This window comes from Lissotriton helveticus, chromosome 5_1 (assembly GCF_964261635.1).
Source record: "Lissotriton helveticus chromosome 5_1, aLisHel1.1, whole genome shotgun sequence".
Taxonomy (NCBI): domain Eukaryota; kingdom Metazoa; phylum Chordata; class Amphibia; order Caudata; family Salamandridae; genus Lissotriton; species Lissotriton helveticus.
The window spans coordinates 1,337,985,396-1,338,012,478 of NC_136065.1; positions in this window are offsets into that span (position 1 = coordinate 1,337,985,396).

A 27,083-nucleotide genomic window follows, 5' to 3' on the forward strand; every position below is an offset into this window, starting at 1 on the left:
GATAAGATGCATCAGAGACACACAGTGAGAGAAAGGAGGCCGGAGATGAAGAAGAGATGTCAAATACACATTGGAGATAATATAGTGGGAGAAGGGAAGTAAATATGAGTAAACTTACCATGTAACATAAAAATGTTGCACTCTATACTATAAGTCTCATTTTATACTACAATCACTTCGCTACAACCTCATAAATTAAAAATACAAATGAATAATGTCTCAAACAATTTTTGATTTCTAAATATAAATTTATTCTTCAGAATTTTCTAAATTTGAAAGAACTAGTAACATGTCCTCATCAGCAATTTCCTCTTCAATCATCTCATCTGGAATCTCCTCATTAAAAGTCTGCAATGATGATTCTTGTAACTCTATGGTCTCCAAACATTCGATAAATTCGCCATCAACAGATTGATCAAAAAAATCATTCAAGTCATCTCCTCCTTGTGACAATATTTCATTATTGGTGCTGTCAATTTCAATCAATGTAGTGGAATCATTCAAGTCATCTCCTCCTTGTGACAATATTTCATTATTGGTGCTGTCAATTTCAATCAATGTAGTGGAATCATTCAAGTCATCTCCTCGTGACAATATTTCATTATTGGTGCTCTCAATTTCAATCAATGTAGTGGAATCATTCAAGTCATCTCCTCCTTGTGACAATATTTCATTATTGGTGCTGTCAATTTCAATCAATCTAATGAAATCATACAAGTCATCTCCTCCTTGTGACAATATTTCATTATTGGTGCTCTCAATTTCAATCAATGTAGTGGACAATGCAAAAGAAATTGCCACGGTCTCTTCATTGTGAGCCATTTTATTTTGAAATTGCTTGCTGTAAATTGCAGAAAAAAATAATCACTTTCATTTATCGTTTTTAGTAATACATAATATAAAACTAACTTTATCAAGTATTTAGTATAACAGAAGGACTGCAAATAAATAACAGAAAACATTTTTCAAATTATCTTCAAGTGTACAACATAGTTCCCCTTACAAATTAACAACTCACCTTTTTAAAAGTAGGAGAAGTGTTAGTACTGTGTAAATCAAACACCAGAAATTCACCACCAAAAATTCCTCACAAATGTACCTCAGACAGTAGTATCACAAAATGGCTGTGGTTTCCTCTCATTTGAGATATATACATAACCAATTAACTTTCATCACACACAAATACAAAACCAAAGTAACATTTTAATTGGTTCTAAATTTCAACACTTTCAAATGTGTTTTCCCCATGCAATTTTCCATAGGACATTTACATACGTCTACAGCCTGAATGGCTGAACGGAATTACACCAAACTTGGCAAAATGGTACATCAAACCTAAGAGGTCAGGAAGGATCTACTATGCCCCCTTATGGTCATTTGCCCCTTCGCTTTGGCCTCCTCTTGTCTCTCGATCCTACCGAGAGACAAGATGGCGGCCGCTACGGACTGTTTGTAATGTTGACAGACGCCGGAGAACCAATCAGCTTCGCAAAGCTCCGTAACGCGAAAAGTACGCGAAGCGGAGCGCTGTTACAGATATATATCTTTTTTTGAACGTTAATTTCTCAAAATCCACTGGAGCACATATATTGAGACCTAGCAAAGGCACATCGGGCTACCAGTCCCTAATATTTTGCCAAGTTTCGTGCAAATCCATTCAGCTGTTCGTTTATTGACATTTAGATACGTCTACAGCCTGAATGGCTGAACGGAATGACACCAAACTTGGCAAAATGGTACATCAAACCTAAGAGGTCAGGGAGGATCTACTATGCCCCCTTATGGTCATTTGCCCCTTCGCTTTGGCCTCCTCTTGTCTCTCGATCCTACCGAGAGACAAGATGGCGGCCGCTACGGACTGTTTGGAATGTTTACAGACGCCGGAGAACCAATCAGCTTCGCTTCACAAAGCTCAGTTGCGCGAAAAGTACGCGAACTGGAGCGCTGCCCGGTCCGCTGTTACAGATATATATCTTTTTTTAAACGTTAATTTCTCAAAATCCACTGTAGCACATATATTGAGACCTACAGAAGGCACATCGGGCTACCAGTCCCTACAATTTTGCCAAGTTTCGTGCAAATCCATTCAGCCGTTCGGGCTAAAAGTGAGGCCAACCGCCCTATGGAAAACTCAATGTTAAAAACACGTTTTGGGACCCCCCTTTTTTCTCGACCCCCCCTGGACGAACCCCCCCCCCCCCAATTTTCAGGGGCTGCTCAGAAACAAAATGTGCCATTTTCCTGAAAATTTCAGCCAATTCCGTCCACAAACGCCAAAGTTATTAGACATAGAATTTTCAAAAATCCCATAGAGAAAAAATCCTAACTATATATACCTACTGGCGACCGCCAGTAGGTAATATATATATATATATATATATATACTAGCAGCCCGTCCCGACCTTGTCCGGGAGCAATCAGGCTTCCTCGACCCCCGCCCGCCCCAACATTGTCCAGCAGCCCGGGGCCCCGCTGCGATCATTAGTGCCCTTTGTTATTTGGGGCTCTTGGTATTGAGCACAGTGTTCTTTTCTTTTGGAGCGATGTGACATTGCTGCTGGTTGGCTCTACCCATGACATGACCCCTGCCCGCCCTGACATTGTCCAGCAGCCCGGGCCCCCGCCCGCCCCGACATTGTCCAGCAGCCCGGGCCCCTGCCCGCCCCGTCCCCCGCCTGCCCCGTCCCCCGCCTGCCCCGACATTGTCCGTGGGTCCCCCGGAGCCTTACCTCAGCCGCCGCTCCTCCCCCGCGCTCATCAGTTCACCTCTCCGCCGCTCGTCACCGCTCCTCCCGCCTTCCGCCGCTCCTCACCACCTGTCCGCCGCTCCTCACCGCTCCTCCCCCGCGCCATGTCCGCCATTCCTCCTCGCGCTCCTTGACGCCGCTCCTCCGCGCGCACGCAGGTCGCGGCCGGCGCTACTTCGAAGGGACTACTTTTTTTTAATGTCAATTGTTTTAAATAACGCATATATTTATAGTTGATATAGCCTATGTCCATCTGCACACCCTGACGATTACAATGATGTATCGGGTGTGTGGATTGGCGCTGTGGTTCCCGAGTTTACCCGCCTCAAAGGTTCAAAGTTCTTACTTTATAATAGTAGTATAGATATATATATATATATATATATATATTATATGATAAAAGGAGACTACATGCAATCCCACATGTCAAAGTTAAATCTAAAATACTAGCAATTATACAGTCAATACCTCCAGAGCTACTAAAATCAATGTAAAATTACATATGTCAGGGTTCCAACTCATAAACCAGGTCAATTATTCAGAAGTAATATGATCTAAAAATATAATTCTATAATTTGGCTTGATGTAGAAGGATTATATTAATAACGTTTTTACTTTATGAGGTGTTCATGAGTCAAGAAAATATCATAATCCCTCACATGAACTGAAGCCACCAGTTTCTATTGTGTTTTTCATTTGTCGTAGTTTTAGCTTTCGGTGTCACCTCTTGGGTGCCTCCTCGGTGGCATATACCTGTAAATTGAAGGTGCTTATCATTTGAGACATGCTGTTCCTTACATTCACAGCTACCTACTAGGTGTTTTGGGGTGTTTTTCTTCACCCATCCTGAGGGCCAAAACATGTTCCATTATTCATTGTTTGGATTGCCTGATCGTGCTACCTACAAAGAATAATTGCCATTGTTAACCTTGACTACCGACCAGCTGTAAAGTAAGCCCTCATTTAGCAAAGGCTGTGCTATGCCAATCCTCGTATGTGCAGCTCCCCAATTCGGATAGTGGATACTGTTGTGGTAATTTGTGCATGATTCATCTTCACACTCAATAGGGTCTCTCATATGATGCTCAGGGACCCTTACTTGGTGGACTTTCAATTATGTCAGAATAATGCCAGAAAATATTTTAACTAAAATTGTAATGTTGGCCAAGGATAGTAAGTATGTGGGTGGATGAATTAAATCATTAGTGTTCTTATTACGTACGTATGTGTACTGTTGAGCCCTAAGTGAGTGAAGGTCCAGAGAAATCCTCGCCTCTTGGAGTAGTGCACTATGCAAATGCAGCTGATTAATTAATTAATCAGTTTAAGTGACATTTGCAAAGTACTTCAATGGATGAATTTATGTGCTCAATGAAACAAGAATGGATGCATGAATGTAATTTTAAGTGGATGAAGAGATGAATCATATAATGCAATAAATGAAGGGATATCTTATTGGAGGAATGTAGAGCTGGTTACATGTTTCGAATGATACATTAAAGCGGTGAGTCAGTGAATTTCTTCTACAAAGCTCATCTGTATTACAGCTCTTCTAAGCACTCACAATAGAGTGGGTCTTGTAAGGATTACATGCTGGCAAACATTAATTTTGATAACAAATAGCCATTATTCCTAGAAAGGGAAAGAGAAAACCTAAAAAGAACTAATGTAATCCAGAACAATGAAGGTTTTGTAAAGAATGTCAAAACTTCTATGTGTCCCTTTTATAATCCAAATGTAGGAGCCACTGGAAATGCCTGTGCCATCATCTAATCGATTGAGTGTATGTGGAGAAGTGCGGCTCACTGGTTAGAGGCGGCAGACCCGTAAGCAGAGAACGGCCCGGGACCAGGGTTCGATTCCCGACGCGGCAGGGTCGTGGACCAGGGTCAGCGGACTCGATAATTCTCGCCTCGGTGCCTACTCTAGTCAGAGACCACACGCGGCAACTCTGGGCATCAGCTTGCCTCATCTTCACAACGGCCCCCCCAGATCGCCGGGGATGCTTGGTCGCACCTTAGAGATACCCATCTGGGACCATCTCTCAGGGTGAGCCAGGACGGGTTCCCCAGCGGTCGAAGCGTGGAGATACTCCTCCGGGAGTCGATTCCTAGCGCTATATAAACCCACAATTATCAAGAGGCTGAAAAAGTCCAGAACAATGGCAGATTCAGAAATGGAGATCTTACTTCCAAATCAAATGATAGACTACACTCCTCACACTCTGAGATCAACATATTTGATATTGGATACATCTGCGGGCCTACTCCTAAAATCTATTTCACCATGATGAGGGTATACAAAATGTACAATAATAAAATATTCTAAAAGGCTGTAGCAACAACTTAAAACAATTAAAATTACATGGAGCTCAAGGGAAAATGCCATCCCATAGAGTAGATTAGTAAGAGGTCAAGTATCCCTATGGGTGATGGTATAAAGTTCGTGGCAGAGCAATGCATTCTGCTCACATACTTTCCTGGTTGAGATGATTGTAACCAAAAAGACCTTTTTCACTTTTAGACGATCCTATTTACCGGATACAATGGCTTTAAATGGGAAGTGCGGAAAGGAGGCCAACAATGGTTTGAGCTCTTATAGAGAAGCAACATGATAAATTGGTGGGTGAAAATGCGTTAATCTTTCCAAACAACACTTACCGGCCTCACTGGTTTATCTGACCCATTGATATAAACTAGTATGGCAGAAAGGGATTACAGAAACCAAAGATCACTCCGGTTCCTGCCACTAAAGTTATGTTGGACAAGATACCACTAGTAGCAGCCAGAAAAGATTTATGTTTTGCCTAGAAACAAAATCTAAATAATTTGTTTTTCAAGATTTTTCCAATGAACGACTGTGATAACACTGAATTATCAGCTGTAGTCCTCTGACTACTCTAAACCAAACCACAGTTCACAATGTTTGAATTAATTTCCAGAATAAAAAAATATATATATATATATATTTTCTTGTTGGCAAGCCTAAGCATTAAGACATAAAAGTGAGTGATAGCATTTATATACTGTGCGGAACCATAGCAGAATGGTGTTTAATTAAAGCAATGCTTCTGGTAGAGTGTTTGATAGATGTAGATATGACGCCCAGCTCAGAAATACCTCAAACTGACACTCTTTCAGGAACTAGTGTTTAGAGGTGTTTTATTTCATTATTTGTTGATTATGAACAATAACATGAAATCAGTTTCAAATCCCAATCAAATATTATATGCACAATTTAAGTAAAACACATAACGATAAAATAAAAAAGGTAAAACAAAAAAGGTAGATTATACAATGTAGACCTATCAAGATTATAACCATAGAGATGGGCTCAATAGAGCTAAATCAGCCACTTTTCATAAAGTTCAGCGACTGGAGAGATGAACTGAGTCCAGACCCTCTCAAAGAAGGAGCTCTGGAACCTTGGAAAGGACTGCGAAATTGTTCTGAAATGAAGGAAGAAGGACCAAGAAAATAATCGGGAATGCAATGCTGGTACTACGGGCAGAAAGCATAGCTTGCTACTATTACAGAATGTATATAGTGTTTGGTGTGGGAATTAATGCATGGCATGCCCTGTCTGACTATTGAGCCCACCAAATTTCAAAACCAAAACTTGTACATGGAGTGGTCGCGCACTTTGCCCATTCACGCCATATTTTTTGTCCCACAAGTTTTTTCCTTGTGTTCAGCCTGTCTGCTCTTCTACAGCATATATTGCTCTCCAATCCTGATTGCACATACCAAGGTTTTTTTAAGCATATTAGCTTTTTCCTCCAATTAGTGGATTATCTTTGAAGACACTTGTTCCCTTCATGTAATTAGATTGTGCAGATGACACGGTAGCTAGAAGTAGAAGGAGTCGCCTTTTCCCTTGACAAGAAAGTAATGATAGAAAGTCATTAAATTGGCATCCAGCAGTTGAAACTGACCAGTCTCTGAGGAATCAATCTCACAAAGGAGCTCAGATGCATTTGCATTTTGGAAGCATATCACACTAGTATCAAAGTTCATTTACAAACACATCTTTAATAACACCCCAAGCCTATATATTTAAAGAAAGATGACCAAATGCCTTCCGGCCTGGTCACCCCCAAGCTCCTGTGCCCGTGCCTGCTCCCGCAGCCCCAGCCACCCGAGGGCCGCAGAGCCCACACCAGCCTCCCGCAGCCCCAGCCACCCGAGGGCCGCCAAGCCCGCTCCAGCTTTTCCCGCCGTCCTAGCCCGCGGCCCCGCCCCCCCGCCAGCCGATTGGCTCTCGCTCCCGCCTCCCCGCAGACCCTCCCGACCGGCTCCTTTCTTAAGGGGAGCCTGACCAGAACCAGGGAGTGACCACTGCGCCTTCCGGCCTGGTCACCCCCAAGCTCCTGTGCCCGTGCCTGCTCCCGCAGCCACAGCCACCCGAGGGCCGCCGAGCCCACACCAGCGTCCCGCAGCCCCAGCCACCCGAGGGCCGCCAAGCCCGCTCCAGCTTTTCCCGCCGTCCTAGCCCGCGGCCCCGCCCCCTCACCAGCCGATTGGCTCTCGCTCCCGCCTCCCCGCAGACCCTCCCGACCGGCTCCCTTCTTAAGGGGAGCCTGACCAGAACCAGGGAGTGACCACTGCGCCTTCCGGCCTGGTCACCCCCAAGCTCCTGTGCCCGTGCCTGCTCCTGCAGCCCCAGCCACCCGAGGGCCGCCGAGCCCACACCAGCCTCCCGCAGCCCCAGCCACCCGAGGGCCGCCAAGCCCGCTCCAGCTTTTCCCGCCGCCCTAGCCCGCGGCCCCGCCCCCCCGCCAGCCGATTGGCTCTCGCTCCCGCCTCCCCGCAGACCCTCCCGACCGGCTCCCTTCCTATGACGTCCCCAGAGCGACCGCGCAGTGGACGCGCGCAGCGGGAGCACCGATTGAGCGCCGAAGGTGCGCCAAAGGTAAGCCCGTCTACGCCCGTCCGCGCCTGGACCGCGCCCAGGGCCAGGACCCCTGGCCCCCGCAGAGGCCACCCCTCCCGCCGAACGTACGACGCCGCCACCCTCAACGCACTCAACACCGGCCGAGCCCCGGGATGCTACCGAGCCACTCCGAGACGCACCCACGGACCCTTCAGCTGCCACGCCTGCAAGTTCACATGCATCAGGACCTGCAGTACACCAGCACCCACCAAGCCGAACACCAGCAGCAACCACCTGAAGTGCATCCTGCTCAACACCCGCTCCGTCCACAGACACGCCGTTCAACTCTGGAACCTCCTCGACACCACATCTCCAGACGTCGCCTTCCTCACGGAAACCTGGATGAACGCCTCCTCAGGGCCCGACATCGCCATCGCCATCCCGGACGGATACAAGATCACCCAGAGGGATCGCGTCAACCAGACGGGAGGAGGCATCGCCATCATCCACAGGAACACCATCCGCATCACGACCAACACCGACAACACCCTGACAACCGCCGAACACCTGCACTTCCAGATCCACACCGACCCCAAGACCACCCTCAGAGGCACCCTGATCTACCGTCCCCCGGGACCCCGCACACAATTCAGCGAAGACATCGCCGACTTCATCAGCCCGCACGCACTCCCCTCCGCTGACTACATCCTCCTCGGGGACCTCAACTTCCACCTGGAGAACAACAATGACCGCAATACCACCACCCTGCTTGACAACCTCGCCAACCTCGGACTCAAGCAGCTGGTGACCACCCCCACCCAGCTCGCCGGACACACACTCGATGCCGTCTTCTCATCCAGCAAAGACATCGCCTTCAGCCACGCCACCGGACTCCACTGGACGGACCACAGCTGCGTCCACTTCAGCTTCAGAAGGACCACGATCCACCACCACCAGCAACAGGTTGCACGAAGAAGCTGGAACAAGATCACGGCTGACCAGCTCACCGCAGCCCTGAACCAGCACCCTCCCACCAGCTCCGCGAATCCCAGCCAGGCCGCCGACAACCTCACGAAGTGGATCAGCAACTGCGCAGACGACCTCGCCCCACTGAGGACCCCGCCCAGCAGACCCGGCAGCAAGAAAGCATCCTGGTTCACCGACGAACTCAAGAGCTCCAAGAAGAACTGCCGAGCTCTCGAGAAAGCATGGAGAAGAGACCCAACACCAGACAACATGACCACCCTCAAGCTCGGCACTCGAAAACACCATCAATTGATTCGCGCCACCAAGAAAACAGCATTCAAGGAAAGACTGGACAACAACGCACACAACAGCAAGGAACTCTTCAACATCGTGAAAGAGCTCTCCAACCCCAACGCCGGAATCAACGACATCACCCCATCACAAGACCTCTGCAACTCCCTCGCCTCCTACTTCCACAACAAGATCGCTGACATATACAACAGCTTCAGCACACAACCAACGCTCCCCACGACCGCACCAACGCCCCCCACCACCACCCTCAGCGCCTGGACCCCTATCAACACCAAAGACACCATCCGCACAATGAACTCCATCCACTCCGGATCTCCAACCGACCCTTGCCCTCACCATGTCTTCAACAAAGCCGACGCCGCCATCGCACCCCAGCTACGGGACATCATCAACGCCTCCTTCGACACCGCAACCTTCCGTGAGAGCTGGAAGCACGCCGAACTCAGCGCTCTACTAAAGAAACCAACAGCAGACCCCACCGAACTCAAGAACTACCGCCCCATCTCGCTCCTCCCGTTTCCAGCCAAAGTCATTGAGAAGACAGTCAACAAGCAGCTGGCCGCCTTCCTCGAGACGAATGGATCCCTCGACCCCTCACAGTCCGGCTTCAGGGCCAACCACAGCACCGAGACCGCCCTCATCGCTGCCACCGATGACATCCGTGCCCTGCTTGACAACGGAGAAACAGCGGCCCTCATCCTCCTAGACCTCTCCGCGGCATTCAACACTGTCTGCCACCGCACCCTAGTGCAATGCCTCAGGAACATCGGAATCCAGGAGAAGGCACTGGAATGGATCATCTCCTTCCTCGCTGGAAGAACACAGAGAGTCCGCCTACCCCCGTTCAGGTCAGAGGCCACCGAAGTCATCTGCGGCGTTCCTCAAGGCTCCTCGCTCAGCCCCACCCTCTTCAATGTCTACATGAGCCCCCTTGCGGCCATCGCACGCCAACACAACCTCAACATCATCTCCTACGCCGACGACACACAGCTGATCCTCTCCCTGACCAACGACCCCGCCACCGCCAGAGCCGACCTACACGAAGGGATGAAACACGTAGCCGAATGGATGATGACTAGCCGCCTGAAACTGAACTCAGACAAGACGGAAGTTCTCATCCTGGGCTCCTCGCCCTCCACCTGGGACGACTCCTGGTGGCCACCCGCCCTGGGCTCCGCACCCAAACCAACAGACCACGCACGCAACCTGGGCTTCATCCTGGACTCCTCCCTCTCCATGACCAGACAAGTCAACGCCGTCTCCTCGTCTTGTTTCAACATCCTGCGCATGCTACGTAAGATCTTCCGGTGGATCCCCACCGAGACCAGGAAGACGGTCACCCAGGCCCTCGTCACCAGCCGTCTGGACTACGGCAACGCCCTCTACGCCGGAACCACCGCCAAGCTCCAGAAGAGACTCCAGCGAATCCAGAACGCCTCAGCAAGACTCATCCTCGACATCCCCAGACGAAGCCACATCTCCAGACACCTGAGAGACCTGAGAGACCTGCACTGGCTCCCGGTCAACAAGAGAATCACCTTCCGCCTCCTCACCCACGCACACAAAGCCCTGCACAACCAAGGCCCGAGTTACCTCAACAGCCGCCTCAACTTCTACGCTCCCACACGCCACCTTTGATCGAACAGCCACGCCCTCGCCGCCGTCCCCCGCATCCGAAGAGCCACAACAGGAGGAAGATCCTTCTCCCACCTGGCCGCCAAGACTTGGAACTCCCTCCCGACCCACCTCCGCCTGACCCAAGACCACCTCGCCTTCAGGAAGCAGCTCAAGACCTGGCTGTTCGAGCAGTAGCGGACCCCCCCCCCCTCCCCAAGCGCCTTGAGACCCTCCGGGTGAGTAGTGCGCTATACAAATGCTACGATTGATTGATTGATTGATTGATGGAGTTTCCACTTTTGCTGAACTTGCATTCTGCCACAAATCACAGCCCCTAACAGTCTGAAAATATTGACTTATTTCTAGCTTTGCTCCGTACCACAACTGTGAGCTGTCAGATGATGTAACTGTCTTCCTCAACCTTTATTTAGTTCAAGGGCTGTGATAGCTGTGTCTGTACAACTATGTGTAAAGCGATACAAAAGGGGATGATGGACGGAGCGTTTGAACAAATCAAACACTCACCCCCAGTCAACTGATCTGGGTTTAATCCATCACCATTCTTTAGTTCACTCAGCCACCCCAGTTCAGACATGGCTATATGCAAATCAGTCTGACCCTGTGCCTTATGGGAACAGTCCAGCCCGAACTGCCAAGCCATGTCTTCCCTGGACTGGAAACAAGCATCCTGGGACCGGTTTCGGATTCATAATCCTCATCAGCCAGGCTATCTTGAATCCAGTGGCCAAGTGAACAAGGGACTCACGTCTGAGCATACCCTGCCACACTTAGGGCGAACAAAGCGATACAAAAGGGGATGATGGACGGAGCGTTTGAACAAATCAAACACTCACCCCCAGTCAACTGATCTGGGTTTAATCCATCACCATTCTTTAGTTCACTCAGCCACCCCAGTTCAGACATGGCTATATGCAAATCAGTCTGACCCTGTGCCTTATGGGAACAGTCCAGCCCGAACTGCCAAGCCATGTCTTCCCTGGACTGGAAACAAGCATCCTGGGACCGGTTTCGGATTCATAATCCTCATCAGCCAGGCTATCTTGAATCCAGTGGCCAAGTGAACAAGGGACTCACGTCTGAGCATACCCTGCCACACTTAGGGCGAACAAAGCGATACAAAAGGGGATGATGGACGGAGCGTTTGAACAAATCAAACACTCACCCCCAGTCAACTGATCTGGGTTTAATCCATCACCATTCTTTAGTTCACTCAGCCACCCCAGTTCAGACATGGCTATATGCAAATCAGTCTGACCCTGTGCCTTATGGGAACAGTCCAGCCCGAACTGCCAAGCCATGTCTTCCCTGGACTGGAAACAAGCATCCTGGGACCGGTTTCGGATTCATAATCCTCATCAGCCAGGCTATCTTGAATCCAGTGGCCAAGTGAACAAGGGACTCACGTCTGAGCATACCCTGCCACACTTAGGGCGAACAAAGCGATACAAAAGGCAAAGGGTCAGAGCTGATTTGCATATAGCCAGTGTCTAACCCAGGGTGGTGTGGAGTGAAAAAAACGATGGATTTAGGCCCAGATCCTTGTACTGGGGTGAATGTATGACATTGTTCTACATTCTGTCCATCAACTGTGTTTTTTGTAATTTTCACCCCGAGTGGGCTGGGTATGCTCAGACGTGAGTCCCAGGCTCTCCACACCACTGGAGTCAAGCTATCCAGGCTGAATGAAGGCTGTTAGCCAGAAACCGGTCCTTGGATGCTTGATTCCGGTCTGGGAAAGACAGGGCTTGGCAGTTCGGACTGGACTTTTCCCATGAGGCAAAGGGTCAGAGCTGATTTGCATATAGCCAGTGTCTAACCCAGGGTGGTGTGGAGTGAAAAAAACGATGGATTTAGGCCCAGATCCTTGTACTGGGGTGAATGTATGACATTGTTCTACATTCTGTTCATCAACTGTGTTTTTTGTAATTTTCACCCCGAGTGGGCTGGGTATGCTCAGACGTGAGTCCCAGGCTCTCCACACCACTGGAGTCAAGCTATCCAGGCTGAATGAAGGCTGTTAGCCAGAAACCGGTCCTTGGATGCTTGATTCCGGTCTGGGAAAGACAGGGCTTGGCAGTTCGGACTGGACTTTTCCCATGAGGCAAAGGGTCAGAGCTGATTTGCATATAGCCAGTGTCTAACCCAGGGTGGTGTGGAGTGAAAAAAACGATGGATTTAGGCCCAGATCCTTGTACTGGGGTGAATGTATGACATTGTTCTACATTCTGTCCATCAACTGTGTTTTTTGTAATTTTCACCCCGAGTGGGCTGGGTATGCTCAGACGTGAGTCCCAGGCTCTCCACACCACTGGAGTCAAGCTATCCAGGCTGAATGAAGGCTGTTAGCCAGAAACCGGTCCTTGGATGCTTGATTCCGGTCTGGGAAAGACAGGGCTTGGCAGTTCGGACTGGACTTTTCCCATGAGGCAAAGGGTCAGAGCTGATTTGCATATAGCCAGTGTCTAACCCAGGGTGGTGTGGAGTGAAAAAAACGATGGATTTAGGCCCAGATCCTTGTACTGGGGTGAATGTATGACATTGTTCTACATTCTGTCCATCAACTGTGTTTTTTGTAATTTTCACCCCGAGTGGGCTGGGTATGCTCAGACGTGAGTCCCAGGCTCTCCACACCACTGGAGTCAAGCTATCCAGGCTGAATGAAGGCTGTTAGCCAGAAACCGGTCCTTGGATGCTTGATTCCGGTCTGGGAAAGACAGGGCTTGGCAGTTCGGACTGGACTTTTCCCATGAGGCAAAGGGTCAGAGCTGATTTGCATATAGCCAGTGTCTAACCCAGGGTGGTGTGGAGTGAAAAAAACGATGGATTTAGGCCCAGATCCTTGTACTGGGGTGAATGTATGACATTGTTCTACATTCTGTCCATCAACTGTGTTTTTTGTAATTTTCACCCCGAGTGGGCTGGGTATGCTCAGACGTGAGTCCCAGGCTCTCCACACCACTGGAGTCAAGCTATCCAGGCTGAATGAAGGCTGTTAGCCAGAAACCGGTCCTTGGATGCTTGATTCCGGTCTGGGAAAGACAGGGCTTGGCAGTTCGGACTGGACTTTTCCCATGAGGCAAAGGGTCAGAGCTGATTTGCATATAGCCAGTGTCTAACCCAGGGTGGTGTGGAGTGAAAAAAACGATGGATTTAGGCCCAGATCCTTGTACTGGGGTGAATGTATGACATTGTTCTACATTCTGTCCATCAACTGTGTTTTTTGTAATTTTCACCCCGAGTGGGCTGGGTATGCTCAGACGTGAGTCCCAGGCTCTCCACACCACTGGAGTCAAGCTATCCAGGCTGAATGAAGGCTGTTAGCCAGAAACCGGTCCTTGGATGCTTGATTCCGGTCTGGGAAAGACAGGGCTTGGCAGTTCGGACTGGACTTTTCCCATGAGGCAAAGGGTCAGAGCTGATTTGCATATAGCCAGTGTCTAACCCAGGGTGGTGTGGAGTGAAAAAAACGATGGATTTAGGCCCAGATCCTTGTACTGGGGTGAATGTATGACATTGTTCTACATTCTGTCCATCAACTGTGTTTTTTGTAATTTTCACCCCGAGTGGGCTGGGTATGCTCAGACGTGAGTCCCAGGCTCTCCACACCACTGGAGTCAAGCTATCCAGGCTGAATGAAGGCTGTTAGCCAGAAACCGGTCCTTGGATGCTTGATTCCGGTCTGGGAAAGACAGGGCTTGGCAGTTCGGACTGGACTTTTCCCATGAGGCAAAGGGTCAGAGCTGATTTGCATATAGCCAGTGTCTAACCCAGGGTGGTGTGGAGTGAAAAAACCGATGGATTTAGGCCCAGATCCTTGTACTGGGGTGAATGTATGACATTGTTCTACATTCTGTCCATCAACTGTGTTTTTTGTACAACTATGTGTTACATTCTCTTTAAGAGGTTGACCTGAAAAACCTTTCTATCCAAGACAATTATTTTCTCAATGAACCACAAAAGACAAAATTAATTGCCAGCTCCAAAATATAATAGTTTTAGGGTGCTAAATTACTATTTTCCAAAGTTAAGTATGCATGTAATGAGTTGCATGGGCACTAGTGGCCAGTGACGGGGGCATTGGATAAAGTTGGGGGAAAACCAGTTCTAGGTCCAACTAAAGTGATTCCCAAATTAAACTGTTCAAAGTGGGAGGTTAGTGGTGCTGAAAATGCACTAGCGTGGTACCTCATTAAGTTGAGAAGCTCAGCCCAGCTCAAAGGAAGTTCATGCATAGAGACACTTTAATTGGTAAACAGCAAATGTCTAAAATGGCAGCCCATGCCAGCAAGCATTCATATCGGAATACAAAACACCAACAGGCAAACATGCAGCACATTTCCTACACAGCTGAGAAAGGAGGAGTATTGTAATGTTTTAGAACACTGCACAAACTAAAATTGGTAGAGATAATAAAAATAATTGGTGAAGACGCTCTAGAAATATTCACCCAACAGTATTTAAAACTATTTAATGGCATTGGAAATCATAAAGGCACTTTCCACATCAACTAAAATGATACAGCCTATAGCAATGCAACATAGACATATTCCATTCTTGCTATGAGGGGTAAATTAAAAAAGGAAATGAAATAACCAGACGAAATGCACATAAATAAGAACACCACAAGAGTGCTCTCTTGCTGTCACCGATTCTAGTTAAAGCCACGAAAACCTACTTAAATAAAGATGTATGTGGACATGCTGGTTCATCTCAGGCCGTTTGCAGTGAAAGACATCTTACACGGACCACAGATTATCATTTAACTTAGTTCAGTGGTGCAAAAATCTTCTCTAGACTGGCCCTAAAGTGTGGTACCATTAACTTGATATGGATATGACATCCATTTGAATAACAACCTGCTTACCATACCTCAGTGTAAGAAGATACAAATCACTTAATTTCCGATTTTATTCTGTATCTGAAGGTTTTTAAAACTATATGATACAAGATATTATTATTGGCTACAAGGATATCTAAATCAGTGGAGACATGAGACATCTTGTGATCACAGATAATAAGAAGTAACATCAACGCAAATAGTCATGCAACGTTTCAGAGATGTATGCTTCACATAAATCAAATTTAACAATGAGTAATGTGAGGTCAAAAGGGAGTTATTTTTAGTATGTGTTCTCTTGAAAAAGAGTAACTACAAACTCTGACTCCATTGACAATTGTTAGGACTCATTCGATTAAGTTGAGAGTCCCAGCATAGAGAAAGCGGCCACACGTCGAGACAGTCTAAATTGTGAGTGGTGAATGCCCACACTTCCATCTTTATTAACATGTGCATCGCTTTGCAGGTAGCGCACTACTTCACAAGCTAGCATCAATGTTATTCCATGATTGACTAGTTGTGGTTTACATTTTAGGTGTCAGGAGAGTACATAGGAGGTTTGTTACCCAGTGGATCCATCAGTTCTTGCTACCAAGAGACAAACAGGGACTGGTGGTTTGTGAAATGAAATGAAATGAAAAATTGCACTTGTATAGCGCGTAACTACCCGGAGGCCTCGCAGCGCTAGTGACTAAATTGGTTAACGCGGGCTCAGGGTAGATCAGTAGGTTTTAGCAAACAAGTGCGTTTTCAAAGCTTTCCTAAAAGACATGAGATTACTGTTTCCACGGATAGGAGGGGGGAGGGAGTTCCAGAGTCTGGCCGCCGAGTGGGAAAAGGAGCGGCCACCCCAGCGGGCTCTATTGATTTTAAAGGAGGTAGCCAGCTGGAGGGTGCCAGATCGAAGGGGGCGAGATGGAACGTAAGGCGTGACCATGGAGTGCAAAATTGCCGGGCCTGCTCGATGAAAGGATTTGTGCAAAATGCACATAGCCTTAAATTGCACTCTGGCATCCATTGGGAGCCAGTGGAGCTCTTTTAGGGCCTTCTTCGCTGACTGCCAACGGGGCAGGTTGTGCAGTAAGCGGGCCGCACTATTTTGGGTGACCTGAAGCCTGTGAATAACAGAGGCCGGGGCTCCCAAATAGAGAGCGTTCCCATAGTCCAGGCGGGAGAGTATCAGGGCCTGGACCATGATCCTCCTTGCCTGGAAAGGGAGCAGAGGAAGCACCTTACGGAGCATCCTCATTAGCCCAAAGCAGGTAGCGGCAGTCTTGGAGGCTTGGACCGAGAAGTCAAGTGAGGTGTCGAGCCAAATCCCGAGGCTCTTTATCTGTGACTTCGGGGCGGGAAGGGAGCCTAAACATGGTGGCCAGATGGATGCAAGAGCAGACGGGGGGGGGATTACCAAGAAGAATAATGTCTGTCTTCTCCCCGTTGAGTTTCAAACAGGAAGCTTGCATCCACCTAGCAACAGCCTCTAGACAGGGACCTAAGGTGCTGGATGATCCTTCCGAGTGGTCTAAAGAGACCACCAACTGAGTATCATCCGCGTAGGTGACAATGCGCACACCAAAGGAATGTACTATCCTGTCCAGAGGTTCCATGTAGGCATTAAATAGGGTGGGGCTCAGGGAGGAGCCCTGAGGGACCCCACACCTGAGTGGATGTTTAGGAGAAGCTATCTCACCCTCGAAAACCTGAACGAATCGCCCGCTCAGGAAGGATGTCAGCCGTTCCAGGGCCGCGCCCGACACGCCCATGCCCGCCAGTCGTTGTAATAGCGTAGCATGGTTAACCGTGTCGAACGCGGCGCTGAGGTCTAGTAAAATGATGGCCGCCTTTCCTCCCCGATCCAGTACGGCTCTTGCTTCTTCCGTTACCGCTAGAAGAGCGGTTTCGGTTCCGTGCTGAGGACGAAATCCTGTCTGGGAGGCACGCAGCAGACCATTGGATTCCAAATATTCCATTAAGATGTAATTAACGTGCCTCTCAAGCAGTTTACTCAGCCACGGGAGTAACGAAATTGGGCGGTAGTTAGCCAAGTTACTGTGGTCAAGGGTGGGCTTCTTTAGCAATGCCCTTACCATAGCACACTTCCAGGAAGATGGGACAGATTTAGAAACGATGGAAGTGTTTAGAACTTCTAAGATGACCGGACGAATAATGTCCAGGGCCTTGATAAGGGTCTGAGGGGGTGCTGGGTCATTAGGCGACCCAGAGGTGACCTTAGAAATTAATCTGTCTAGACCACAGGCATCGAGGAGTGGAATTGTGTCAAGCCCACAAGGGACCGAGGAATCAGATAATATGGGTATGGTAGATCCCGCATCATCCCTAGGATTGTTAAATGAGGAATATATGGTCTGGATTTTTTTAGAAAAGAAGACAGCCAGCTCATTGCAGCGGTCTTGCGCGCCTTCAGCGGAGGGCCGCTCAGTAAGAGGTGAGATAAGGGACGTTGCTATCTTAAAAATTTCCCTTGGGGCGTTGGCCGCTGCATTGATTTTCCCTTCATAAAAGAGAGCTTGTGCCATCTTGATCTCTGATTTATAAAGCTTTATCGCAGCCCTATAATCGGCTTTCCTAGGCTGAGAGTGGTCCTTCCTCCAAGCTCTCTCAAGTTTCCGGCACTCAAGTTTTGTCGACCTAAGGGCAGGAGTGTACCATGGGGCAACTTTGGGTCTTCTTATTGATTTACAAGGACATGTCCAAAAATACATTCTTATTGTGAAATTGTGATATCCCCAGAACTGTAAGAGGTAGAGGTGGGTCACATGGTTCTGAATCAATGTGAAGAGCCTTAGTAATGGAACACTAATGGGCCAATTACGATACTGTGGGAAAAGGCTCCAACCGTCGGTTGGAGCCTTTCTGACAGCATCGTAATTTGACAGTCGGATTCCTTTCCGCCCGCCTCATTACAATAGAGGCGGTCAGTAAGGAATCCGACTGGTCATTCATACTGGCTTCCGACGGGCTCAGCCCGTCCGTCAGTCGCAATGCTGTCAGTAATCCCAAAGGCGGGTCTTTCCGCCCTTGGGATAACAATGTCGGGTTTCGGCAGCTTTTCTGTGCCAGCCTTTCCGACACAGAAATGCCGGTTGGAGGCCAAGGGGACATCTATGATGTCTCCTGTTGATCCCTGCACCCTGTGGCAGGCACCTCAATGTGCCTACCACAGGGTGCAGGGATGACCTACACATCCTATTTCACAATGGGAGCATGTATTTTGGCCGGAATACATGCTCCCATTGTAAAGTATAGGAATACAACCGAGCAGTGTTCGGTCTCATCCTGCTTAGTCGGTTGGGACCGCGACCGAGTTTCGGTCAGTCCCATGAGATGTCAGGTGCAGGAAATTCTGCCCGACATTGTAACAGGGCTCATAGTCTGGTGGACAGGTTTGGAGAAGGGATTTGAAACATATCTCCCCTATTGCCATAAGACTGAATAAGGGGTGATATTGGTAGTGACAAAGTCAGAGATAGTACCAGATGGGTTTGAGTGATGCATCTGACCACACTCACTGTCATGGAATTGCCTCCTGTACCTCTTATCCTTTACTATGAAACAAACATTTGTGGTCTTCTGGTCCGTGAGGTTCTGAAGAAATCACTTCCTTTAGATGGCCTGCACTCAGGCTTCAGTCTGCTAGTCCTTGCTCATGTGCTCCACATCAGGAGCGGTCCCTACCAACCAGCCTGCCAACAAATAAACAACCCCTTAGCCACACCCCCAACCTTGGGGGATGCAGAAATGTCAAGCTCAGGTGAATACAATATAGTTCATCAAGGGGAGCAGTACTTATGTCAACCTGGGGCCAGGGCAGAAAGCCAAAGCCACCTGAAAGATGTGGCACGTTCAAAATTCATAACTCTGGACAACCAGAGCTGGGCTTATCATCCAGGCTTCCTCCCCAAAAGGGTGAAACATATGCCAAATATTTTGAAGAATGTGCATACCAGGTATGATACCGAGGAATTCCTGTTTTTTTTTTTTGCAAAGTCCTGGCAACTCCCAACATCTGATAAAACAAAGAGGCTACAAGCAGTCACGGGAGGTGGATTCAAGGAGTGGTTGACTTGACACTCCTATCAGCATTTCTTTGTTCCTGGGGAGGTCTGCAAACAGAAGCCAACTGCAGAGAAAAACGTTTGGTCCTTTTTGCTCTAGCAGGGATGAGGACTGGCTGTGACTGAATGTAGATTCCTTATAATTGCATAGTTCCTTTCTCCCCCAAGCAAACTATAAGGCACGCCAGGGATATCACTATGGGAAAGGTAATGGCCAAAAGGCAACACCTAGGGGAGCCTTTTCTTCGTGCTCCGTTTGCAGTTTCTATTGGGAGAACATGTCCTATGCATGCTGTCTGTCATAATACATCACAAACATGCAGAGAGAAGCAACACCCTATTTAATGGGGATCTAAATTGACTGTATAAAGGAATGGTAGGTACACTTCACTCCTGAACGTACAGATAAAAAGTTGTGTGCCCTTAACAGAACCTCAGCCGCCATCAACCATTAGCACTCTATAGCCTAGTGAAGTGATACTACCCAGCCACTACTATTGGTGAGGGTGCTACTTGGCCAGCCATCTCTGCTCCGCATTAAAATACACACGTTCCCTGGTTACAAAAAAAGACTTTGTCAGGAAAAAGCAAAAAAGCTGCAGATTTCCAAAGTGATCTATAGAAGCAGGTAAGCAGTGACCTTTATTAATATATTCAGTCTGACATGGCAGCACGTACGACATAGTATATGGTGAGCCTGAGATTCTTACTGTGATGTTTCTTGAACCTGGAATGAAATTAACTTTCTTGAAATCCTGTCAAACACATATGTTCCCAATTTCAGTTTTATATATAAATAGATGAAAAATAGATGTTGGGGCAGGAAGTGCACTACAAAAATTTGAAGTGTAAAATAAAGACCATACAAACATTTCTAAATACAGTAGGGCTGAAAATGTACGACCCCGGGCCCGCCATTTCTTCAGATGCCCGACAAGCAGTCATCTTATCTGCTTCCACCCTTTTCGCGATGTCTATCTTAACAAGTGCTTATCGCAGTTTTTAAAATTAAAACACAGCCATGATTGGCGAAATCAAAATACAGTCCTAACACTTTTCCTGCCTAGATTTTATCAAAATATATCCCAGTCCCTAATGACATAGGTCATTGACTATAAAGGTTATTACAGCATACGTATGCTGCAGCTAAAACTGGTGGTAGCCTCAAGCTTTCCACAAACTCTTCCCTAGTTCTTCCAGAGCCCTGGCCAAGGCCCGGAAAGGACCAAAGAATATCACCACCCCTCCCGGACAAATCTAATCTCCCACTCATGCTGGGAAAGGCCTCATTGCAGCTGGGCAGTCTCTGCCCCACAAAGGGGTAAGTGTCATAGCCTGGGGCTCATTCTGTCATGTGACTTTGAACCTAGGCATTTGGGGGCATATTACCAACAAGTAGCGATATTTATAGCTAAATAGGCTTAGCGACGATTTTTTTTATCGCTGAGCATCGCCGGAATTTATCACTGAGAAAACTTGCTATTAGCAACGTTTATCTCCAAAGCGAAAAAATTTCCGGTGATAGCGGCAAAATGCGTGAATATCACTGAGAATACAGCGATATTCACGCATTAGCGACAAAATGCTCTTAGCCATGTTATCCACCACCCATTGGATAACATGGCTAAGAACTGGTCTATGCAGGCGTTGGTTTTTGGCGATAGCGGGAATATTTCCATCGCTACGCCTGCCTTGCTAATAGGAAATAGCGACGTTAGCGACAGCTGTCAGTCGCTAACAGGTTGGGTACGCCCACTTTGCATGTCATTAGCGATAAATATCGCTGACATGCAAAGCGGGCCCCAAACCGCTCGCTATCGCCTAAAAGCTGTCGCTAACATCAGTTAGCGACAGCTTGCTAATAGAGCGATAGAATTATCGCCGCTTAGCGGCCGAAAACGGCCGCTAAACCGGCGATAATTGCCTATCGCCACCCTTGGTAATATGCCCCTTTGCCACAGTGCATTGGCGACAATGAAGTGAGAAGTTGGTCAGTCATCTGCGCGTGAGAGGGAGTACTGCCAAGGAAATGGTACTGCACCCACCGGATTTCCTGAAAGGTATGACCATTTCCTGTTTAGTTGGGGAAGCTTGACTTCCCCTCTGCGAATTGGACTAGGTCTAGAAACTTTGCCTAGTTTATAGAGGCCAAATTATCCCAATTTCCAGTGCATAAAATGTCCTACTTTCGTCCAGCTGGAGGATTGTAACAAACTTTGCTCACCCATGCCCATTACTCAATGACTGCACTGATCAGCCATCCTGCACTTAGACATCCTCATGGTGTTCTCAATTTTTTGTTCTGCTTTTCGTTTGCATTGTGACCACTAGATGAGCATGAAAACGTAATTTTTCTATCACTCATTGTCCAAGGAGAGGCCCAGATTTAAATGAGTGTTGACTTGACACTCCAATATTTTTTCACCGTAAATGTTATTTCCTCTACAAATTGATGCTAAGGAGCACATGAACACGGTATACATCTGCTACTCATGTTTTCAGTCACCCCTCTCTGTTTGTATCCTGGGTCCTCTATGCAAAGCTGCTTGTCTTTTGTGTGAGCTCCTATATGTTGATCCGTGTGAAAGGATTATTGTGTCTCTGTTAGTCTTGGTGTTTGGTTGATTGCTTGTTCTGGGTGCAGAGGTACCTATATGACTGGCCATCCGTGTGCTTCGTTCTTTATATGTTCAATGGTCTGTGTGTGAATGGAGGCCTGTAGATGAGTTGCTCTCTACCTCCATTGATGTTTGGCTCTAAGGGGCAGATTTATGTCGGGAATGCGCCACGTTTGCGTCACTCAACTGCGGCGTAAACGTGGCGCATCCCTACGACCCATTTACAACGTGACGCATCTAGGCAGATGCATCACGTTGTAAAGCCCTGCGCCACTTGAGGGCGTTCTAGCGCAGGGTGGGCGTTCCGGGGCAGGTGCGCCTCGCAAAAGTGGCTGAGTGAAATCTATAAGATTTCACTCAGTCACTTTCAGGCCAATGCTGCGTCAAAACCCTGCGCCTGCTTGAAGCAGGCGTAGGTCTTGACGCAGCATTGTAAAGATGGGGCACCCCCGAGCCTTGCTGGAGCTGCGTCGCGCATGCGACGCAACTCCAGCAATGCGCCACCTTTACGGCACAGATGCGTCACGCATCTGTGCCGTTTTTGCCCCATGGTGCGCCGCATTGTAAATGCGGCACACCATGGGTGGCGGAGCAGCGGCGCAAAATAACTGGCGCATATCTGGGGATGCGCCAGTTATCATAAATCTGCCCCATAGTTTTTCTATTTGCATAGCTGCTTCTGGTAGAACCCTAAAATATTGATTGCACTGCATAAATAGAACTCTACATCGATGCCACTGCAAAGATGTTTGCTAAGGAAGCATGACAACAAAGTTTGAGAATGAACATCATGTTGTACATGAGAGAATGACATTGTGTTTCAAAATATTGTTTACAAATTAACGATCGTGTGCGGAGTGCATGGTGGGAAAGGACAGAGAATTGACTACGTGCAAAAGAAGATGTCAACAAGCAGCAACAACCATTTTGAAATCGAGGCCTACATTATGAATGCTACAATAACACCGTTTCTCAGCAGAATATCTCATATTCATTACGTTTTAATTTCATCATGTAAATACAAATGTCACCTAATACATTGCGTATTATTATTGGATTGATCAATACTGAATGCAATATATTTGCTCTTCTCTCTTGTTCCTCTCTTATCATCATTCACTATTTCAGTAAATCCTGTTTCAGAGAATTTGAAAGCTTCCATAGCTTCTGACCTATTTATGAGGTGAAGACACCTTTGTTTCCTCTGGAAGGCCTACTTATTCAGGCAGGTGGTCTCATATAATCACTTGACATCTGCTGAAGCAGTTATAATTAGCAAATTGGCAAGAGCAGTCTCTTGTTTAACGAATCTTTGTGCTCCGTTTCACATCCAGGAGCAGGGCCCTCAAGGCCAAGGCAGGAGTTGCATCAGTGTGCATGAATGATCTTTTTTCTGTGAGTCACAAGCCCCTTCCACACCTCCCTCTTTATCCGCCGTGGGTCATTTATGTAAGCTCATTAAGGTTAGTGTTAGGTTTGGTTAGTGATAATTAGTACATTAAATTAATTATAAATAAATTAATATTGTTTAAGAGTTACGGCAAGTTAAGGATAGGTAATTATTTTTATGGATGTATTTACAATTAATTAAGGGTTCGTTTTATAGTTAGCATTAGCAAAAGTAAGTCTTTTATTTAGAATTAAATATAGTGTTTGTTTAGGTATCAAGGTTAAATGAAGGTAATTAAATTATATTGCGTTTTATTAAAATACATTAATTGATAGGTTTGCAATTATACTTAGGAAAAAGAAATTACTAGAAAAAATAAACAATAATTTTACATTTAAAACAGGTTATGATCAATATAGGGCAGTGTAGTGAGGTTGGTGTGGTGGTAAGATACATTTTAAACTTGTAATGGCCAAGGGAGAGTCAATAGTAATTTTAGAATCGTTAGGTGAATAATTATTTTCAAACTGTATACCACAGCTTTGTTTTTCACTTATACTAGGCGCACCCATTAATAAAGAAATCCCCTTTGTATATACCCCTGTTTATTTACTTTTGATCTGAAGCTTTGAATTTGTCCTGTAAAAAATATGTAAGAACCACTAATATTGTTTGGTTCGGTCCACTGGAGTGGTAATGTTCCACTCCAGTGTGAGATGTCGCCTAAGTTGAAGCATGCCATGATAACTTATGGGTGAGGCGGCCTCTCAAATGCCTTAACATGAACATGTAGGTCAAAATCGGTTTCTATACTGAAGTATAGGACACAATTTAGAAAGTCCCTTATTTTAAACTTACCTTTAGGAGTATTGGTCATCCATGTAGTCCACATCACGATAGAGGACCTTGATATATGATTTATTCAAATCAATGTTGTGAGTCTGTGTGCATGCACTACTATACAAAAATCAAACACATTGTTTTGATTTTTCATTCTGGTGCATGCATCGAAGTGCGTGTAAGGTGTGTTTTTCATTGTATATTAGCGGTATCTTGAGAATACACAGAAAGCAATCCTTGGCAATGACACACGGACGCACATGGTTGAGCAAACGCTTACAAACTCAACCTTCCAACCATCCACCCCTGTTTATCACTCTAATGATTGAGCAAAGCTACAATGCGTAAACCTGTAAAAGCATCATAACTCAGTATGCCAGATACATATCTTTTAAGACCTGAATTAAGGCAGTTAAAAACTGGCTGCTGGAGAAAGGATGACACTAATACGTTGTTATAGCCAGTAGGGAGACAGATTTCCTTGTCTGGTGCTCTGACTACAAAATGATGTATTCTCACATAAACACTGCAGAATGAGGGATTTTGATTTTCAGTTGCAGCAGTGTAGGAAGCACTGACAAGCTCCATTTGTTGTCCTATCTGTGTGGATATTGTGAGAAAGAAAACAAAAACTAGGAAAGCCAATAGGTCTAGTCTAGTTAACCTGGCGTGTAGTTTTTTATTCTTCTTACTTTCTATTGCAATCATGTGCCCCAAAAATAAAAAAAGAACAGATTTGCCCCTAAAGATGGAAGACTTATGCTTGCAATAAACATTTTAAAATGTAAAAAAATGAATAACAATTGCAAATTGTCTTCATTAGAACAGTAGTGGTGGTTCCTAACAGGCAGGCGCACTTACAACACATCATTCAAAAAGATCATTCTTATTATTGCAAAGAAAAGCTACTATTGTCTTTGATTTAGTGTAACCTGAAGACATAGTTAAAAAGCATAAGAATGACTAATAAGAAAAAATTGTAATTATAGAAAGAAAAAGCATCTGCAAAATAAATTATTGGTCCCCTAGACCTGCCACTGAAGGACTCTTCTTTTCAGGCAGATGTGGACATGTGATCAGGTGAAATGCTTTCACTTGCAATGCAAGGGATTCAGGGCCTCATTTGCGAGGCCCTACTGGCCCTATTACTCCACTGGAACGTCACTTTTTTGATGGTCCGGTGGAGCAATGTGCCAATGGCTTATTTATAAAGCCACGTAAAGCCACATTACGTGCCTTTTCATGGCCTTATAAATATGTGCTCCTTTCACGCAGAAAAATGAGTAAAAGGACTGTTCCATCGGTGTTGCTGAGGGCATTCCCAGCAACATCCATGGCTTTGTGACACTGCCCCAGATTTACGAGAAATTGTAATTCTGAGGCAGTGCCAAAAACGTACGCCTCCCCGGGGGGGTGTAAGGGAGGCACTATCAGAAGAAGAATTATCTTTTCTCCTCGTTATTCCTCTTTCTGTGTGCTACATTCTGCATCACACATAGAAAGAGGAAAAAGCCTCTTGTGTTTGTTTTTGTGCAATAATATATATGCAATAGCAATAATTATCCCCGCAATGCAGGCACCCTTGCTCGGCAGCTCATTGTGCACCGGCGCAGGGGAAAAGGACAGGAATGTGTTGTATCTAATAGATACAGTGCATTCCTGCTCTTTTCTTTTGCTGTAGGCAGCACACCAGCAAGGCCTGCTGGGCTGCCCTAAGGCAATAAACCCACAAATGAGGCCCTATTTGTGAGAAGTGGGCTGATGCATTGCCCCATGTTTAATGTCCAGGTGGGTAGTGAGGGAGGGGAAATGCAAAATGTGAATACCTGCTGAATAGACCGAAGGGTGAAGAGGGCTGACCAAAAACCCTTGTATGTTTCTATTTATGTATGTATATTTTTATTGTATGATTTGTTTTATTTTCCAGGCTGGCCAAATACATATTGGTGTCTCAAGGCCACAAGCGAACACCGTGTTGTAACAAATAGACACAAAACTACCCCGTTGACAAGAGAAAATTTGCATCTAAGCAGTAAAATGTCATTTTTATAGAACTCCGAAATCATTGCACAGGAGCTGGAGTCAGTCATTAATATGTTCTGCACTCGAGCAGTTAAAGAAGGTCTTGGAACTAGCAGGGGGGTAGCCTAATCAACAATGTTAAGGGGCTATGAATCTGAGATTTCCTAACAAGGAACAAAGTATACCCAACTAAAAAAGATAGGAGGGGCTGGCACCGCTGAACAGTAGTAATGAACAGGGGTGCTTGCTTTCTGTTACTTGGAAATGTAAGGCCAGCCAGTGAATGGTCTCTATGGGATAGCCTAGATTGTCTTGTACACTCTAGTCCACTTTCTCCTCGGAGATATATAGGTCAAGGCGGGGCAAGATGGCGGACTGCAAGTCCGAGTGAGGAGACGCTGGTTTAAGCTCTCATGTGGTTCACAGTGGTATGCCGATTGTTTCTCTATTAAATCAGCGGGTCAACTGAGCTATTACTTAGAGAATACAAATATCGGCTTCGGACTTCCACTTTGTAGCTGGAAAGAGCGTTGAAAGTGCTGGAGAAGCTACGGCTACGGTAACGGTGGCGGCGGCGGTGAAAGCACATATACAACTGCCGGGCTCGGCTATGCGCTTTGACTTGTGGAGAAGCTACACACGGACTCTCTGTTCAGCGTCACGCCCGAGTTCTCTCTTCTTACCGTCCTCACCTTCTGCTAGGAACACGCCTGGGGCGGGGGCGAAATCTTCAGCAACACGCCGACACCAAAACGCTAAAGGAGT